This window comes from Aquarana catesbeiana, linkage group LG07, assembly GCF_042186555.1.
Source record: "Aquarana catesbeiana isolate 2022-GZ linkage group LG07, ASM4218655v1, whole genome shotgun sequence".
Classification (NCBI taxonomy): domain Eukaryota; kingdom Metazoa; phylum Chordata; class Amphibia; order Anura; family Ranidae; genus Aquarana; species Aquarana catesbeiana.
Window position 1 is genome coordinate 277,629,275 of NC_133330.1, and position 21,479 is coordinate 277,650,753.

The 21,479-nt window shown below is 39.2% G+C and overlaps 1 protein-coding gene across 3 annotated transcripts in view; it reads left to right on the forward strand.

Annotated features, from left to right (window-relative positions):
* Positions 1-21,479, forward strand: part of LOC141103610 (histo-blood group ABO system transferase 2-like) — a 166,527-nt gene that overhangs the window by 18,921 nt on the left and 126,127 nt on the right. The window lies entirely within an intron of this gene.

Genomic DNA, 21,479 nt, shown 5'->3' on the forward strand with positions numbered 1-21,479 from the left:
TCTGTCACATTACTTTTGTTCTCAGCTACTAAGCTTACTTACTACCAAGATGCATTACATATGCCTCAACCCGTAGCAGACATATGATATTTAGATACCATTTGGCAAACACATTCCTTGTTTCACATTATACATTTAGAAACTGTAGCCTCATTTTGAAGCCTCACTATATCAATATCACTTAAAGATTCTCTACTTCCCAAGCTGTATCTCAATTCCCCTCTTTTTCTACACATAGGGATTTCTCTTTTTGCCCCAGTATATCGCACCGGCCGTTACGCATCCATGGAGGACGGGGGTAGGTGAAATAACACACCTCCTTAATGAGATTATTACATAGTGACAATCCTGTATAACAACTGTGATGTCAAAGGGACAGGAACTCTACCAGTACAAATGTCCAATGCTATTCTACCCTCAATTTCTTTTTAAACAAATCAACGAAACATACCATGTAAGTGATTTGTTGAGTATCTAACTTGAAGTGGATTAATATATACATTTCCACGTGTTGTGATAACTTACTTATGATTTCATATTCTAGTTATCCTAGATGAATTTCTCTTTTTTCTAAACCCTGAAGAAGGACTAAAATACTGTATATCCCAAAACGCGTTGGGTGTGAAAAGAGCGTCTGTGTAAAAAATTCACCATTTGGTGACTATACTGAATTTATGTATTATACAGATGTTTCGTTGAACTTTATGTATACAATGTTTTAATACATGTTGTTGTCAAATAAATAAACTTTTTTACTTTTCAGACATTACTATATCTTTTTACTATCTATACTCTTTTATAAGTGCCGTTAAAGTCCACTTAGGGGAACCCTTTCTTTATATGCCCAATCATATGCAAGGAAAAAAATAAAAATACAGGCTCACACATGACTGAAGTCAACATAGCTTCATTTAGATTGTACTATAAGATTAAAAGAAGGAAAAAATTGGCTGCATACCAATGTGATTTGAAGTGCTTTTATTAAATATTCCATGCAAACAATGACACACCATGGTTGCAATATGCGAAACAGAGGTGGACTAGTTTCACTGTGCTTACTCATCACCTTGAGGTGTGCTACTGACGATCCTTAACCACTTGCCGACCGGCTCACGCCGATATACGTCGCAAAGTAACACCGGTGAGCAAAGCAACGCACCCATACGTCACTGCATCATCCGTGGCGCACGCACGCCTGCAGGTCCCGCGGACTCTATGTCCGCCGGTGGCCCGCGATCGTGGCGTGGAGGGAGGCAGAACAGGGAAATGCAAACAAGGCATTTCCCTGTTCTGCCTAGCAACATGACAGGGAATCTACTGCTCCCAGTGATCAGGAGCAGTGATCTCTGCCGTGTTCTAGTGAGCCCACCCCCCCCCCCACAGTTAGAACATGCTGAAGGAACGCAGTTAACCCCTTGATCGCCCCCTAGAGTTTAACCCCTTCCCTGCCAGTGACATTTAGACAATAATCAGTGCATTTTTATAGCACCGATCGCTGTATAAATGCCTATAGTCCCAAAGTGGTATCAAAAGTATCCGATCTGTCCTCCGCGATGTCGCAGTCACGATAAAAATCGCAGATTGCCGTCATTACTAGTAAAAAAAAAAAAAAAATATTAATGAAAATGCCATAAATCTATCCCCTATTTTGTAGACGCGATAACTTTTGTGCAAACCAATCAATATACGCTTATTGCGATTTTTTTTTTTTTTTTACAAAAAATATGTAGAAGAATACATATTGGCCTAAACTGTGGAAGGATTTTTTTTAATATAGTTTTTGGGGATATTTATTATAGCAAAAAGTAAAAAATATTGCTTTTTTTTGTTTATAGCGCAAAAAAATGAAAACTGCAAAGGTGATCAAATACCACCAAAAGAAAGTTCTATTTGTGGGAAAAGGATGTCAATTTTGTTTGGGTACAATGTCGCACGACCGCGCAATTGTCAGTTAAAGTGACGCAGTGCCATATCGCAAAAAAGGGCTCTGTCAGGAAGGGGTTTAAATGCCCCCCCCCCCCGTGTCCACAGGTGTGAGTGGGTATCATTAGATACACCACCTGTCCCAATTACATATAGAGCTGCATATTCAGAACCAAATAGAGGGGAAGGGAAATGACACACATTATCTAATTTTGTTTAACAATAAGAAAAAGAAAAAGATGAACCACTTCAGCCCCTGAAGGATTTACCCCCTTCCTGTCCAGAGCATTTTTTGTGATTCTGTACTGCGTCGCTTTAGCTGATAATTGCGCGGTCGTGCGACGTTGTACCCAAACAAAATTGATGTCCTTTTTTCCCCACAAATAGAGCTTTCTTTTGGTGGTATTTGATCACCTCTGTGGTTTTTATTTTTTGCGGTATAAACAAAAAAAGAGCGACAATTTTGAAAAAAAAAAGCAATATTTTTTACTTTTTGCAATAATAAATATCCCCAAAAAATATATAAAAAAACAAGTTTCTTCCACAGTTTAGGACGATATGTATTCTTCTACATATTTTTGGTAAAAAAATTGCAATAAGTGTATATTGATTGGTTTATGCAAAAGTTTTAGCATCTACAAAATAGGGGATAGATTTATAGCATTTTTATTATAATTTTTTTTTTTTTTAGTAGTAATGGCGACGATCTGCGATTTTTATTTGGAATGCGACATTATGGCGGACACATCGGACACTTTTGACACTATTTTGGGACCATTGTCGTTTATACAGCGATCAGAGCTACAAATAGCCACTGAATACTGTATAAATGACACTGGCAGGGAAGGGGTTAAATACTAGGGGGCGATAAAGGGGTTAAGTGTGTCCTAAGTAGTGATTATAACTGGGGGGGGGTGGGCTGACTACAACATGACAGAGATCACTGCTCCCGATGACAGGGAGCAGTAGATCCCTGTCATGTTGCTAGGCAGAACGGGGAAATGCCTTGTTTACATCTCCCCATTCTGCCTCTCCTTGCCGCAATCGCGGGCCACCGGCAAACATCGAATTTGCGGGACCCGCGGGCACTCTCCCGCGGCACGCATGATATTTAAAGGGACGTACAGGTACGCCCATTTGTCTGCCTGTGCCATTCTGCCGACGTATATGTGTGTGCGGCGGTCGGCAAGTGGTTATACTTGGAGTATCAAATGCACATGAATAAAAGCTGATCGTCCCCTGCCAATCTGGAAACGCCCATATGCAAATAAATACCAACAGACAATAGACCATGACAGTACATGTAAAACCATCAAACATATATAGATATAACCATATAAAAAAAATTTGAACAAAAAATTTGAACAAAAAAAAAAAAAAAGTAAGTAGTCTACATGTGTATATATAATAAGAGGACAAACTTCAAATGACACACAAAAAGGAAAGGAAAATAAGACCAAAAATTGCATATAAAATCATGATATATATATGCTCTGAATATGCAGCTCTATATGTAATTGGTACAGGTGGTGTATCTACTGATACCTATCTACACCTGAGGACACAGGTGGGGGCCTATTTAAGGATTGTCAGTAGCACACCTCAAGGTGATGAGTAAGCACAATGTAGGTGTGTGAAACTATTCCACCTCTGTTTCGACTACTGCAACCATGGTGTGTGATATTGTTTGCATGGAATATTTAATAAATGGACTTCAATCACGTTGGTGTGCAGCCAATTTCCTCCTTCATTCAGTCTTCTACAGTAGGCGAGCCGGGGCTTGCACTCATGTGAGGAGTTACACTATTCATTCTGCCTGGAGTCTCTCACCTGGGGCGGTAATTTTCCTTTGCTGTATACTATAAAATTATACATACTGTGGGACATACAAAATTAAGACTACCATCCATTTTTTTTTTAGGTCATTTGCTTTTCAGAAAATATGACGTTTTGGGTTTTTTGAAGTGTATGAATAATCATTGGGATTGTAGGCCACACACATTCAACCCAACGCTTACTCCAGATACAATCAAAATAAAGATAACCAACCAGAAGTTTGGCACATCGTGGCTGCGGCACTTTATTGGTTTTAAAACATGAAAATGAATTAACCATATATTATTTTATTATTAACCATCAAACATCATAACTTTAATGAAACCAACAATCTGTGTAACTGCTTAGTTTTCAGAACTCAAGCAGCATTACCTCATTATATCATGGAAATAAAATGTACCCCCTAGACATTCAGGGTGACCCGACCACATAATAGTGCATGCGACTGGGGAGGGGGGGAGTTCTTCCACCGTTGCTCCTTGCCGGAAAAAGGGGGATTCTCAGCGTAGCCAGCTCCTTATAAGGTGTTTCCCAGTTTCCAGCACCTTCTGCCGCATCCCATTGGCTGGCTGCTGATCCCAGATTTAAATCTACAGTACATTTTTTTTTTATTTTTAATTAAACTATGCCTATTAACAAACTTTATACCTCATATTAACCCTATACACACCCTAGAGCATGTGGTGGCCACAATCCCAAGTAAGTGGGCTCCTGTTGTGCCCCCTTTTCCAATAGATCTGGATGAGGGGAGGATGGTTATAAACCCTTTTGGGTTCTTTTTCTTTGCGGTCCCTGACCCGTTGGGAGATTTTCCTTCAGTTCCTGCCCTGGAGCCATAACAGGAATTTGAAGGAAATGGGTATAACGTGGGAGAAATTTCCTATAGAACAGTTATTAAGCCAACAGGTGTCCCCATTAGAGGATGTACCCTTACCTTTTGTTCTGGTGACAGTTGCAAAATGTGGGGTTTTCCATCACTTTCTGTCTTGATGCCAGGTTGCCAGGACAAGTTAAAAAGGGTGAAATTACTTAGCGGGGGTGCAAACAGCAATAAAACCTGAAATGGGTTTTAAGCATTCCATACACTATTCAAAACTAAAAGAAACGTTTTGGCCATACATACACTTTAGAAGAGGTCAACCCCCCCCCCCACGAAAAAATTAAGTCAGCAGCTACAAATAGTGCAGCTGCTAACTTTAAAATATGGACACTTACCTGTCCAGGGAGCCCGCGATGTTCAGCTGATCTTCAGAATGGCTGTCCGGTGCAGCCGCCACTATTCCTGGTAGGGGAAACCATCAGTGAAGCCTTTCGGCTTCCGAGCTGACTCCCTAATGCGGATGCGCGCTGTGTTTTTTTTAATTGACCCAGCGGCGTAGGGCGTCCGAACTTCCAAGAGATGGCACAGCGGCACCGTCTCCAGATGTGGGGAACGGTACCTGTCGAAAACAGGTACCCATACCCTATTCCCCCCTGAAAGGTGCCAAATGTGGCATCGGAGGGGGGGGAGGAGAAGGATAAGCGTAAGTTCAACTTTTGAGTGGAACTTCGCTTTAAGCAAATATTCAGATTGCATAATGAGCAATTTAGGATGTGAGTGTAAAAAAAAAAAAGGGAAACATTAGTAATAGCAACTCTATATAACTCTTATGCCCCGTACACACGGTCGGACTTTGTTCGGACATTCCGACAACAAAATCCTAGGATTTTTTCCGACGGATGTTGGCTCAAACTTGTCTTGCATACACACGGTCACACAAAGTTGTCGGAAAATCCGATCATTTTAAACGCGGTGACGTAAAACATGTACGTCGGGACTATAAACGGGGCAGTGGCCAATAGCTTTCATCTCTTTATTTATTCTGAGCATGCGTGTCCGTCGGATTTGTGTACACACGATCGGAATTTCCGACAACGGATTTTGTTGTCGGAAAATTTTATCTCCTGCTCTCCAACTTTGTGTGTCGGAAAATCCGATGGAAAATGTCCGATGGAGCCCACACACGGTCGGAATTTCCGACAACACGCTCCGATCGGACATTTTCCATCGGAAAATCCGACCGTGTGTACGGGGCATAAGACGAAGCATGGTTAATTCTCTTTTCTTTTTTTTTTTTTTTTTTTTATGTTATTTTATTTATTCATTTTTTAACCACTTCAGTACAGGGTACTTATACCCCCCTCCTGCCCAGACCAATTTTCAGCTTTCAGTCCTCTCGCACTTTGAATGCCAATTGCTTAGTCGTGCAACACTGTACCTGAACAACATTTTTATCATTTTTTTCACACAAATAGAGATTTTCTTTTGTGGTATTTAATCACCAACTTGTTTTTTTATTTTTTGTAATATAAGTGAAAAAAGAGCGAAACTTTGAAAAAAACACTTTTTTTCGTTTCTATTATAAAATTTAGCAAATAAGTAATTTTTGTTCATAAATTTTGGCCAAAATATATACTGGTTCATATGTTTGGTAAAAATAACCCAAATTAGTGGATATTATTAAGGGCTCTTTCACACAGGCGGACCGTCAGTTTTTTAGGTCGGACCTGAACGGACTATACAGTTCTATGGAGCATGACATTCGATCTGCTCCGATCCGCTGAATCCAGACAGATGGAAACCCTATTTTCCATCCGTCTGGCTGATCGGATCGGATGAAAACGGACAGTCGATCCCCCATAGAGGTGAGCGGAGCTCTGACAGGTTCATCCCTGCACAGTAAACGGAGACAGACCTGTCATCCGCCGGCTCAGCGGGGATCACTGGATCGATCCCCGCTGAGCAAGTGGAGTCCGTACACTGACAGCCCCGTGTGAAAGAGCCCTTAGTCTGTGTGAACAGGGCCGTCCTTAAGGGGCAACTGCCCTGGGCCCTGTCATTGCTGTGGGGCCCAAAGCAGCTGCATCATACTTGTAAATGTAAAAGTGTAACGCTATTCAATCAGGGAAGAAATTTGTTTAACCATTAAGGTAGACTGAACTCCCTAATACAAATACAAAAAATACCCAAATATAAAAGGGATATAAATAAAGTGATACAAAACTAACCCAACGGGAAAGTGATACATGTTACATATACACTACAATGCATATTTATATTCATTAATATCTTACTAAAAATTGAATAAATACAATAAGGTGACAAAAATGGGTGAATTAAGTGATAATACCCCAATAAATAATTAGAAATGTGAATAAGGTGCCAATATGCAGACACAAAATGACCTGGTGAAAAATAAAAGTCCAGAGTATAGCTGACAAGTGTGTAAATAAAAGTCCAAGGATAAAGAAGATGATCTTGAAAAAGGCTTGGACAAATATTCATCAGACGTCAACACTTCAAAGGGACTGAGATAGTAAGTGAGCCACCACCAATGAACCGAAGGAGGCTTACCAGATGTCGATGACTTGGAGAGGCTTATACCACCCAAATCATAAAGGCTTTTAAACCAGTTGGCTGGAAGGGTACATCTGTCTGGGCAGGCACACCAGATCCTGGATCAGATCTACAGCTTGGCACAAACGATCTTGGACCTCAACATAGAGGTAGCATTCCAATGGGAGCCAGAGATTTGGCGTTCACATACCACGCGAAAATGGATAGAAAAAAACTTGTATGACATAAAATTTATTAAATAAGATAAAATTGTAAACTCACGTGATAAAAGGTCATCAAAAGCATTCATATAAATACAGGAACAGGAGCGGTATATGAAAGTAGGTCCACCCGAAGCATTTCTGCTAAAAAGCCATCATCTGGGGTGCGGACCCCACAAACAATACCGCTTATAAAGTGCTGATGACCCCACATTGGAAATTCGATAATACCGGAAGTATACCATTATTGCATCACTTCCGGTCATTAGACCGGAAGTGTCGGCACGGAATAACGTAACTCCCTTAAATATAATCAATAACAAAGTTACCCCTATAGGAATATTGTAGATATATGTGAGATTAGGGCCAAACTATATCTAGACAAGGGACGAGCTTCGGGCCGCAAGGAAGCGGAACCAAGCCTCGTTTTAGAACAGCTTCATGACGTCACTGAGTCGAAACGTCTCAGCGTGGCCGCCAGAAGATAAATCAAGCCTCATTATGGAGATGGTCATGTGACACTGCTGTTCGCGACGTCATTACATCACAAACGTTGCGGCGCAAACCACCAATTGTTAACCAAGCCTCGACATGAATAAATTCACATGACGAGATGGTTCAGCCGGCTCGAACATGATTGCACTGAGTAGTAGCAGAGAGGGTCCCTCATTACATGGTATTATATTAGCCATCTAAAAGATGAAAAAAATTGAAAAATTAAAATTCAAAACAAGCCTTACAGTGAGACCACAATCCCAAAAAAATATAAACCAAAAACCGCAAATGGTACACAGTCCACTTATAGGTAATGTAAAAAAAAAACACTAGATGGTGATATCAAAGAAAATAATATATTCCGTATGGGCATAACCCTAATGGTACACAATCTGTTTGCAGATGGTAGCGAAAAGGTCCACTAGATGGTGATACCAGATATGAAATAGATGGTTATGTATAAATTTCCAAATGGGGACATCAGTTACATACAGAATTTGATAATAAAGCAAATGTCTACATAACCATAAATTAGCGATTCCACATAGGGTGAAAAGTCACTACGTGGCCATAGGTATAAAAATGTAAACTGAAAATAAAAAATTATAAAATAGGTATATTTATTATGATTGTTAAAGCAATATTAAAATAATACGGGAAAGTCATTCCTATTAGGATTGGTTAATGAACAAATTTATGTCCCACTCCACATTCATTCCTTGTGGGTGGTGGGTCTGTAATTCGTATATCCAGAAAGTTTCCAGTCTGGAAATGCCTCTTTTATTAGCTCCTCCCCTCCATGGGGCAATATACTTATCAACTATCAAAAATTGAGTACCAGTCGGATTACGATCATGATACTGTCTGTAATGCCGAGGTAGTGTATGTTTGGCACTGCCAGACTTGATTAAATAATGTGTTCGGTCACTCTAACTGCAAAAGATCTTGTAGTTCGACCGACATATTGTTTACCACACGGACATGTCAGTAGATAAACAACATTAGTAGTTGCACAAGTGCAAACATTTTTAATTTGATAAACTTGATTGGTCGCACTTGATCGAAACTCCTTGTTAACCTTTCTACCACATGTGTTATATTGGCAAACCGTACATTCTTGCACAGATGGAATCCAGTCCAATTATGGAAGAAGGACAGTCTGCTAGGAGGGTTAACAATAGTTGGTGCCAGCTTGCTCTTAAGCGATGGCACTCCTCTGTAGATCACTTTAGGTCTTTCAGGTAATAGTGGAGCACGCATTTTATCATTTCTCAAGATATCCCAATGTTGTTCAAAGATGTTTTATTTGCTTGTATTGGGTCGAGAATGTAATAAAAGACCATTTGAAATTGTCGTCTTTTTCTCGCTGAGGTTTATCCCCTAACAGTAAAGAACGGTCTACACCAAGAACATTGGTTAGGTCTTTTTCAACTTCTACATGGTTGTAAACTTTCTCAAGAAATCTCCCTTTTAAAACAGTTTCCTGAGCCTTAAAGATATCACTATTCGTGCAATTACTGCATAAACGCAGGAATTGGCTTTTTGGAACCAACCTCAGCCATGACTTGTGATGACAACTATCAATGGGTATATACCCATTTCTGTCAGTAGGTTTGAAGTAGGTACTGAATATAAATTTTTGATCAGACCTTTCTATGACAAGATCCAGGAAATGTATCTTGGATTCACTGGATTTATATGTAAGGGCTATACCTCTGTCATTGGCATTGAGTACTGAGAAAAACTCCTTCAGGTCATCAGAGGTACCCCCCCCATAGGAGGAGGATGTCGTCTATGTACCGGACCCACAGTATAAGCTGTGGGTTGTCCATGGCATAGACGACATCCTCCTCTCACTTGGCCATGAATAAATTGGCCAAGCTTGGAGCAAACTTGGCTCCCATCGCCACCCCCTTGTGTTGCAGATAGAAACGACCGTCAAACCAGAAATAGTTGTGTTGAGTGGCAAATTCTAATAATTCAACAATAAACTCGACTTGTGGAGTGGCAAGAGAAGCATCTCTTTTTAGAAATTTATGTACAGCTTCTATCCCTTTCTGATGTGAAATACAAGTGTACAAAGATGCCACATCCGCAGTGACCATAATTAGATCACCTTGAAAGGAGACATTAGATAGCAATTTCATCACATCTTTAGTATCTTTAAGATAAGATGGCATATTCCGCACTGATGGTTGAAGAAAATAGTCAATATATTTCCCTATTCTGGAAGTGATAGAGTCTATCCCGCTGATTATGGGACGCCCAGGCGGGTGAAGGGGGTCTTTGTGGACCTTTGGTAAATAATAAATAACGGGAAATTGTTTTCTTTGTGATCTAAAATAAAAGAATCAAAACCCTTGGAGATGAGACTATTTAATTCTTTCTTAAATTTAGGCGTTGGGTTACTGGGTAGTTCTTTGTACGTTTCACGATCGCTCAAGATATGGTACATTTCTCCCATATGATACTTTTTGTCCAGCAAGACTATGCCACCGCCTTTATCGGCAGGGCGGATAACCAGGTTCTTATTATCACACAAGAACCTTAAACCCGCTTGAGGCAGAGGATTGTGGAAATTCCGTTTGGGTGGTATTTTGGCGAGATCTTTTAACACCAAATCCCTGAACATGTGTATGGCTGAATGGAGTTGGGTAGGAGGGTTGAAAAGGGAAGAGTTTGATAACCCTGAATGCACGGTACCGGACGCAGCTGCCCTTGCAACACTCCTTGTTGGATTTGAAGTGATGTAACGTTGTATATTAATTTTTCTAATATACTTATATATATCAACAAATGTATTAAATTTGTTGCGCTTACATGGAGGGATGAATTTAAGGCCCTTGTTTAAAAAAAATTTTCTTCCTGAGTCAGTGTGGTACTACTCAGATCAAACACCCCTTGGCAGGTTATGTGCGCTTTCTCTTTCCTTCTCTGGCTCCTCCTCCCTCCTCTGGACCCTCTCTTGGTTCTGGACCTCTTTTTCTGCCATGGGGGTCCTCGTGAAAACCCTGAATTGGGCGAGGTTTGGGATTGGGTTGTGGATGTCTATAGGGAATGGGTCATGACCAGCATTGGGAAATGGATAAACTCCTTCATTATGACGATCCTGTAAAGCAGAATATTTATTATATGTGGATATGGGTGGATGTCTATAATGGGAAGGATTAGAATAGTTGGTTTGTTCAAAATATTGAGCGGGAGATCCCCTTTGGTATGATGTATCTCGCTCATGATAATAGTAGTCACCATGATTGGGATCATTTCCTCTATGTCCTCCTCCACCTCTTCTGTTAGAGTTATGTCCTCTCCCCCTTTGTGTGTTCCTGGGGGTGTGTACACTCTAAGGCCGAGCTCTTTGTGGTTGAGAGCCCTCACCTTGCGGTTGACTCTTATTCATGGAAGGTTTGGGGCGAACAGGATGGTCAGTCGGGGGGGCTACAGTATCCGAACTCGGCTGCCTCATACTTGCCAACTATCCCAGTTTAAATTCCCTTGTCCCTTGAAGTTTTAGTCCTGTGCTATGTCCCGATATCTCAGTGTGAAGTGCTGGTACTAATGTTGCCCAGCTCTGCCCTATTGCTGTGTACAGATGACTCAACTGCAGACCCTGTGTTTACATGTTAATAACCGGAATTCATATGTAAATAGCGCGGCACTCATAAGTAAATAGCTGCGGCTGGCGGCATTGATATGTAAATAAAGGCGGCATTCATATGTATATCATGCCCCCCTGCAGTGAGGAGATGATGTGCTGTAACCTCTAGCAACCAATAAGTGAGCAGTATTACTGTACAGTGATCTCTAGCAACCAATTAACAAGCAGAAATCATTTGCTGTAACCTCTAGCAATTAATCAGTGAGCCGTAATGTGTGCTGTAACCTCTAGCAACCAGTCAGTAAGCAGTAATGATATGCTGTATCCACTGGCAACCAATCGCAATTGCTGCCTGATCTGATAGAGTAAACTGATTTTAAGTCTAGCTGCTATTTATTTTATGCCTCAGAGCAGGTGGAGAGTGAAATTGCATGGGGAGAGCCCTAGAAAATGTTTGCCCAGGGTCCAATTAATATTAAAGACGGCCCTGTGTGTGAAAGTTATAGAGTCTACAAGCTATGGTACCAATCATTGAAAATTGATCACACCTGATGTACTGACAACCCATCTCATTTCTTGAGGCCCTGAAATGTCAGGACAGTACAAATACCCCTTTTTGAAAAGTAGACAGTCCAAGGTATTTAGTAAGAGTTGTAATTTTTTTCCCACAATTCTTGGGGAAAATGAAAAAATATTTTATATATATATATATATATATATATATATATATATATATATATATATATATTAGGGCTGAAACAACTAATCGATTATGAAATTAATCGATTACTATTTTCATAATCGATTAACCGGCCAGTAAAATAATGGGGTTAAAAAAAAAATAAAATGAGCCCTTTATACTACAAAAAGAACAAATAATCGCTACTGTAAATATTACGTTCACAGTTCTACAGTAAAAAAAAAGGAACCCCTTACTGTAGTGATTATCTGCTTTTTTTTGTACTATAAAAGGGCTCATTTTAGTTTTTTTAACCCCATTATGTTACTAAACGTCTTAGATCTCAGTTATACCTATGTGTTTTTTGGTGCTTTTTGCAGAAACTCACTACAGTTCATCCACATGGTTTCCTATGGGACACGTTCATGCAAAACGGTGCTTTTTTGGTTCAATGTACTTCAATGGAGAAGCTTTAGAAACGCATGTAATGCTTTTTTTGCAGCAATTTATGTTTTTTAATCTGGCCAACAACAAATTGGCCAAAAAAAATGCAAAAATGCAAATGGCAGTAAAATCAGGTGCGCAAAAATCAAAACACACAGCAAAAAAGCACTGCAGAAACAGATCAAAAGCAAACTGCATAGGTGTGTACCGAGCCTTATGCTGGCCACACGGATCAATTTTCAGATGAGAATATTCAGACGAAAAATCTTTGTACATTCGCTGAATGAGAGAATATTGTTTTAAATTTTCACTTGTTTTTAACATTCTGTTTTTAAAATGAATGTAATTTCTGAACGAAAACCACATACACTGTCTGAAAATTTCTTTGACCAAGAAGTTTTCTATTTCCAAATTTTCCCATCACTGTGGTTCAAAATGAAAGTCAATTTGACCGCACTGTTGATTAGAAAATCAAATGAACGTTCTTAAAATTACATTTCTTTTGAAGGAAGACATTGTTTGTTTTTTATAATAAAAAAATTAGATCTCTGAGTCTGATATTTCCCAGATTCACCTTTTTAATATTATATACAGTATATCTCTCCTCTAATAGTATATACAGTATATCTCTCCTCTAATAGTTTATACAGTATATCTGTTGCGGTTGCTATAAGCAGATAGAATGGGACCTGGACCATTGCCAATGGGATAAAGGCTTGGGGACAGAGGACATCATATTCCACCCAAAAAATAGAAGGAAAAGAACATGGTGAAATACCGTAGAGAAATAAATCAGATGCGCATGGTAGTGCTACTCACAGAATGGAGGGTGCAAACAGGCATTCAGAATGTTTCCGCGATCGCCGCTGTGATAGCGTGCGTTCCACAGAGAACAGGAAACAGCGTCACTGGTTAGAACGTGAGCCGGATATTACGTCGATGCATTTCGCCCCTCCTCCAGGGCGCCATCAAAGACAACTCTTTATACTCTATACAAAGGTGGGGGCTACCTTGTAAGTCTCTTTGAAGCCCTGATTAACTTGTTGGTCATTTACATTGCTAAACTGATGGTCAATTAACATATACATGTCACTTCCCAATCTCTGTGGGAAATCAGAGATCGATCTTTTCACAGCTGAAGGTGTAAATGGCATTTGACCACAAACACAACAGCTGTTATATCATATGACTTCTAACATAGTTGTATCAAGTATATCTGCTTAATCAGAATACATGTTTTGATAATCATAACTAAATGTTTGATAAATAAATAGCTATTCCATTTACCCTATCAATCCCATTTCTTGGTCAAATTAAAAATTGACAACATAACTAACAAAACATAACATAACATAACAGCACTATAACAAACAATTCATACACTGGTTGTGGACAGTTGGGTTCTTGACTATTCAGTGTAGAGATTCTTTTGGTGACAGTTAAAGCTGTGTAGGGTCTAACTAGATGTGAATATTAATTGTCATGATAATGGGAAAGAACTAAGTCTCATAACACATACAAAACCTAACATAAAGAAAAGCAGATACAATTCCTATCAATCGCTTCTAAATTCCAACATCTCCCTCCAACTGCCTAATCTTAGTTTAAATATTTATTTTTCTAGTTCATATTCCTACTAATTTATGTACCCAATTTACTTCTGCAGAAAAATCTCATTTTGCTTTGTCAAGGCTAAACAAAAATATAGAAATACAAAAATGTCTAAAAATAAAAATTACACATTGGTCTAACAATGTATGAACAAGTCTTTAGTTGACTCCTCCGCTGTAACTTTGACAGCTCGTCCTCCATAAGACTCCATTGCAACACCTTAAGAAGGCATCCAATGTTCATACATAATCTTCTTTTCTTCAGGACTATCGCAGTCCACATGACAAGAAACTTCCAATAGGTGTGCAGATCTTTTTGCAATTATAGCAAACTGATCCTTGATTTTTTTAGACAGCTGACATGATAAGTATCAAAGTTCTTCATCTAGAAAGCTTTTGAAAGCACGCTTTTCCATCAATGCTGTTTGTGGCTGATGTCATAAAGCCAAGGAATGAGGGAAGATATTTTTTGAGGATGGCGTCACTCAGATTGTTAGTCCAACATTTGATCATTAACAAAAATGCCCATAAAGCCGTTGAGTTTTTTTTTTTTTCCGCTGAAGTAAATCTATGTTGTAGAGGTAAGACCTAGAAGAAAAGAAAAATGTCTTAGTACTGTTATTTAAACTAAACTGTCTAGACTATAAACACTTATCATGAACAATAGGCTTCTCAGAAGGGGGGGCTATCACTTATGACTTGGATCAGTGATCCTACAGGAACATAGACAAGAGAGCACAGAATACAGGATTTACAAGAATGACAGTATAGTAAAGTACTGGGGTTCAGGGTTCACAGGAAGTCAGGTACACAAGATACAGTTGATGTGTACAAGGATTCTAGGGCAGGAAGCATACCTAATGGTACTATCTGGGGAGAATGCAGCATGTCCGCACATGCAACAATGGTGAGGGCCCTTGAAAGGGCCGAGGCGCAGAGTCTAATGAACTGCCTTGTCTTCTCCAGAGCTCTTGATGGTAGAGATGGTTTGTGCTGCAGACAGTTCCCCGGTTGCGGCCCTCTTACTCACCCAAGCAGGCAGATACCTAGAACTAAGGGCCAATGGACAAATGAGAATCCCTTGCAGCGCTGAGGTGCTGGGATCACTAAACAGTAGGGAGTAAAATTCAAGCTGACAGGTGTGTGCCTGGACACACACAGACATTGGGGACAGATGCACAAAGACACATAAACAGCTAGAAATGAGTAGCCATGCAAACAGTCACACAGGAATCTATAAGAGTAGTGAAGTTGCATGGTGTCACCGAACAAGAAACTAATTTACAAATACACTTGGAGACACAAAGGCAGACTTGCTTGGGACATTATTATTCAAATGTATATAAATGTGCCGCGCTACTCCTAACCAACAATAAATACAACCTAAGCTGTAAAGTAATCTGGATGATATGTGTAACATAAAAACAGTGAATTACAAAATAATCCAATCATAATATAAAGTGCTCGTAAAATAATAATCCAATCATAATGTAAAGTGCTTGTGCTATGTGAATCACACACAGTCCATAATGATATAAATATAATCAACACAATCCATATAAAGTGATAAGGTGTCTTCATGCAATGTGCACTCCTCCCCCTTCAGTTGTACCCTCACCTTAATGGCTTAGAAAATAAGCCAAAAGATGTTTTCAGCAGATATCCTGGACCATCCTTATATCTTCTATAAGTATACTGGCTGCTGTGTGCTGGTACTCCTCCCTGGTCACCTCCTGCTCCTGATAATAGCCCAGCTTTAAGAGGATACCAGTTTTCTCCTGGTCACTTCCAATAAGCCTCATTTACATAGTAACAGAATGCTGTTACTATGCAGCCGGATCTGCAGCCCCAGTTTCTCAGTGTTCAATCTATCCTCTGCCTCCTCTCCAGATCACTTCCTGCTTCCCACACGTCAGACATCAGGCTCCTCCATCAGGAGGAATACCAGCATACCTGCTGATCTTTGAGAACAGAGGAGACAGATCTGTGGAAAAGCTGATGATCTGTGACAGGTCTAATTTAAAATCTTAATAATACCCAAGTAATTCTTAACACTCAATGTAGTAACACTGACATACATGTAGTAATACATTCATTACTTTTTTTTGTTGTCATCATAGGTGTTTTAACTAGAGCAGCAATTATTCAATTCAATCTTAATAACTTTTTCATCTTAAAATAATATACAAAAACTATATAAGGCTCAGTTCCCACTATTGCGACTTAAAGTTGCAGCGACTTTGAAAAGGTTCTTTCACTACCTTGATGCGACATTCGCTGCAACTCTGATCTATAGACTGTGAAGATGGATCAAATTCACACTCCAGAGTCTCTGAATCACATGACTTTGGGGGTTCATTATAGTGGAAACGTAGCCTAAGACAGAAGAAGCTTAATTATCTAGGGCAGGGGTGTCAAACTCAATTTCATCGTGGGCCGCATCAGTATTATGATTGTCCTCAAAAAGGGCCAGTTGTATCTGTAAGATTAGATGTCCAGTGCATCCCCTCCCCTTACATTAGATGTCAAGAGCCACTCCACCATCAGAAGTTGAGTCCCCTACTCTCCCTAACATCACAGTGCACCCCCTTTCCTTATGCTGCTGCTGGGAAGAAGCTGGATGCATTGCTTGAAAGCAGATAGTAGGGGTCTGGAGGAGGACCAGAGGAGCGCTGGAGAGGAGCGAGGTCCACATGAAATGGCCTGGAGGGCTGGATTCGGCAACGGGCCTTGGGTTTGACACCGGTGATCTAGGGTATTGAAACTCGTTAGTTTTCAAAGCTCAAACATGTCAGATCATAACACAACAAAATTTAGCACCTTATATTGTAAATAGGAACAAGAAACTGGGCAGTACAGACTCAGATGACTGCATCAATATTTAGCTAGTGGTGGGAGTGAAACCCATAAATGTTCACATATGAAAATAGAAACACTTTAGAACAATACTTTCATTGGTGAATTGTCTTTGAAGGCTGTGGTCTCCTTCTGTTCTGAAGACCTTAAATAAATCAACTCAGGGCATAGAACTAATCTAAGGAATAAGCATCAAAATTTTAGTAACAACACATATATATATTTTCCTCCTAAAAATAAACCAAAGGTTAGAGATATTTAGCATACAGTAAGCATTTTGAACATTTTCTTTCTTAGATGTTTTACCAGTGCACTTTTTCTAATACCAAAAAATTGTTTGACGTCAAACTAAATGTTACCACGTGGATTTTATGTATGGTATACCATTACTATAAAAAACTATTATTCACCATGGTTAAAAATGAGCAGCTCAAAAAAACTATTTTTTTTTATAAGTTCCCCTTTGTCTTGCAAGACTGTTATACTTCACCATACTGAGCACATTGGAAAACTTCTTCAAAAACTGTTTCTTCTATGGAAACAAAGATTACCATTAATACACACACACACATAAATATACATTATTAGGAGGTATTTTACTTTCTTTTTTTGTTTGTTTACAGTTCACTCAGCTCACTTAATTTGCATGACAATACAGCTGTTCACACACACACAAGCCATGCAATTTAACCCGTGTCAAAGAAAGGGGGGGGGGCTCGTTGCTCTTTTAAAGCGGGGTTCCACTCAAATTTTTAACTTAATCTTACCCCCTTCAGTTAATTGCATAGATGTTCAAATGCCACACGAAAATTTTTTTATCGCTGTAATTACCTTTATATTGTACTTTATTGTGGCAATTCCTGTCTCTCCTCCCATGGTAGTAGGCGTGTTTATTGCCTTTCCCCGGCGCCGCACTGTCTCCTGGGAGCTTAGTGTCAGGCTTCCCAAGATTCAGTGCGGGAAACAGTGATCATGCGTGTGAACAAGCTGTGAATGAACAGCATTCACCGCATCCTGGAAATCAATGCTTGTGGGCTTCACATACCCACAAGCAAGATGGAAACAGCCAGCGTCACATTTTTTAAGTTATTCTTCAGTACGAATACAGACAGAGGCGGAAATATTACACCCAAACTGTGAGTATTATTTTGGGGTTAGCAAAGTGTCTCAATGAAAAAAAAGTGGTGGGAGTGAAACCCATAAATGTTCACATATGAAAATAGAAACACTTTAGAACAATACTTTCATTGGTGAATTGTCTTTGAAGGCTCTGGTCTCCTTCTGTTCTGAAGACCTTAAATAAATCAACTCAGGGCATAGAACTAATCTGAGGAATAAGCATCAAAATTTTTGTAACAACACATTATATTTTCCTCCTAAAAATAAACCAAAGGTTAGAGATATTTAGCATACAGTAAGCATTTTGAACATTTTCTTTCTTAGATGTTTTACCAGTGCACTTTTTCTAATACCAAAAAATTGTTTGACATCAAACTAAATGTTACCACGTGGATTTTATGTATGGTATACCATTACTATAAAAAACTATTATTCACCATGGTTAAAAATGAGCAGCTCAAAAAAACTATTTTTTTTTTATAAGTTCCCCTTTGTCTTGCAAGACTGTTATACTTCACCATACTGAGCACATTGGAAAACTTCTTCAAAAACTGTTTCTTCTATGGAAACAAAGATTACCATTAATACACACACACATAAATATACATTATTAGGAGGTATTTTACTTTCTTTTTTTGTTTGTTTACCGTTCACTCAGCTCACTCAATTTGCATGACAATACAGCTGTTCACACACACACAAGCCATGCGATTTAACCCGTGTCAAAGAAAGGGGGGGGGCTCGTTGCTCTTTTAAAGCGGGGTTCCACTCAAATTTTTAACTTAATCTTACCCCCTTCAGTTAATTGCATAGATGTTCAAATGCCACACGAAAATTTTTTTATCGCTGTAATTACCTTTATATTGTACTTTATTGTGGCACTTCCTGTCTCTCCTCCCATGGGAGTAGGCGTGTTTATTGCCTTTCCCCGGCGCCGCACTGCCTCCTGGGAGCTTAGTGTCAGGCTTCCCAAGATTCAGTGCGGGAAACAATGATCATGCGTGTGAACAAGCTGTGAATGAACAGCATTCACCGCATCCCGGAAATCAATGATTGTGGGCTTCACATGCCCACAAGCAAGATGGAAACAGCCAGCATCACATTTTTTAAGTTATTCTTCAGTAAGAAAACAGACAGAGGCGGAAATATTACACCCAAACTGTGAGTATTATTTTGGGGTTAGCAAAGTGTCTCAATGAAAAAAAAAAAAAAAAGGATTGGTCGCCGGACTCCCGCTTTAAACTATAAAACACCATTCCTTATTTTTAAACTTTAATCATCAGTGAAAAAAGGTTTTTTTTTTTTTTTTTTTTTTTTTTGCCACTAATTTTTTAACATTTCATTTTAATTATTTATTTTATTTTATTCAGTGTATTGGGGATGACTCCAATGACCACATGATTAGCCACCCCAGCAAGTATTTAAATTAACGATTTTTCAGCTCACAGTTATTAGATTAACTTTTCTTTTAGAATAAGCAAATATAATATTTTATGTTTTCTTTTTCATATTAAATTGACCACAGCGCAAAATGACTACACATTGCACACGATTTTACAATTTTAGGGTCAATTTTTTTTTTTTATACCCAAATTATATAGATCAAATTGTTCTTTTAAGTCAGAAATACAATTTTTAGTCTTTTTTAAGGTCACATTTTACAAACAAAATATTTTTCTTGCTTCTAAAAGTTGCAATGACCAACATTTCACTGACTTGTTACCTGTAATTGTCCATGTGGCAATGTCCCATCACTTTAAAACATACATAACAAACACAAAACAAATCATCATGCCACCCATATTCATACTGTGTTACTATTATTTCACATTCATCAGTCTCTACCCTCAAGGAGCTTACAATCCTAAGGTCCCTAACTCACATTCATACATATACTAGGGACAATTTAGACATGATCCAATTAACCTCCCAGCATTTCTCCAGAGTATAGGAGTACCCGGCGGAAACCCATGCAGGCACAGGGAGAACACGCAAACTTCATGTAGGTAAAGTCGTGGTTTGGATCAACTGTTTTGCTGATACAGCACTTTGGGCATATTTATACAACTAACATGGCATAACAATCCATGGATCTCACAAACATATATACAACAAACATAACTCTCACACTTAGCCAACTACACCTTGTAGACAAAAATATTTCTCTAATAAAACTGCACTTTCCCTTCTCTTTTTTTTTTTTTTTTTTTTTATACAAGTTCACTCATCTATAATGGGCTCTAATCCATATGTCTACTTAGGTCATTATAAGTGCGCTGGGTGGTAAGGTATAATGTGCTTGCAGTTATTTTAGCAATGTTATTATTAGGTTCAAATTCATATACAGGACAATAAGTTTCTTTCATTTCCTTTTTTCAACATTTTTGTCATTTGTTTTAGCCTTCTAGTGGTACAAAACCCTGTGTGCTTTGGTTCCATTCCTTGAGGGACTCGGCCACTCCTGTTAATAGGGGTTCAGTTACACAAACTGAATGGGGTCACACAGACAGCCCAAAGGAGCTCCGGGTGGGATCACACGAAAAACAGCTACGCTGTTTTTTAAGCAGGCCGTCACCCTCGGCAATAAACCAGGGCCTTACCACACATAGTACCTTATCAACCACAGCCTATGAATGATCCCTTGAGTCCGAAGACCCGATTCCTGACCTGACCGGTCCCCCGACACAGGAAATGCAGAAATCCTAGCTAAGCACCTGAAATAGGGCAAACCATTCACACAGAACACACACTTGCAAGGACAGTAATAAGTAAAGATAGTATGGAAAGTAAAAAGAAACGTAAAAATAGGCACAGCACAAGGGGAAGTCACAGTAAGCAAAAAGTTAGCTTACCTTCACCAGAAGAAGTGAATTCCCAGCTTGTGTTCCATTTCTTTGCGATGTCTGTAGAGTTATCATTTCCGGCTTCGAAGGACCAATTGATAGGGAAAGCCCAGAACTTAGGGGTTTCCAATAACATTTTGACTGCTGAACCACATTCAAAAGGATGTATTTAATATTCAAGCCTATAGTTTTAGCCATAGGCAGGGAGAACAATTTTTTTTAAATTTTTTTTTTTATTTTATTGAAAGCCTATGGCGTGCATAACACACCCAAAAACTTCACCCGATGCCAAAAAAATGTGTACACACATAAAGAGTGGTCACAAAAAAGTGCAACGGGTACACAGACATACCAATTCCCTGATCCCCCGGGGCGTTAGGCTCCAGACGGGGACAAAGGTACTTACAATGGTCTATCTGGCCGAAACCAGACAGACCCCGTTCTCTGGAGGGTCTGCCGAGACAGAACCCACCCAAGTA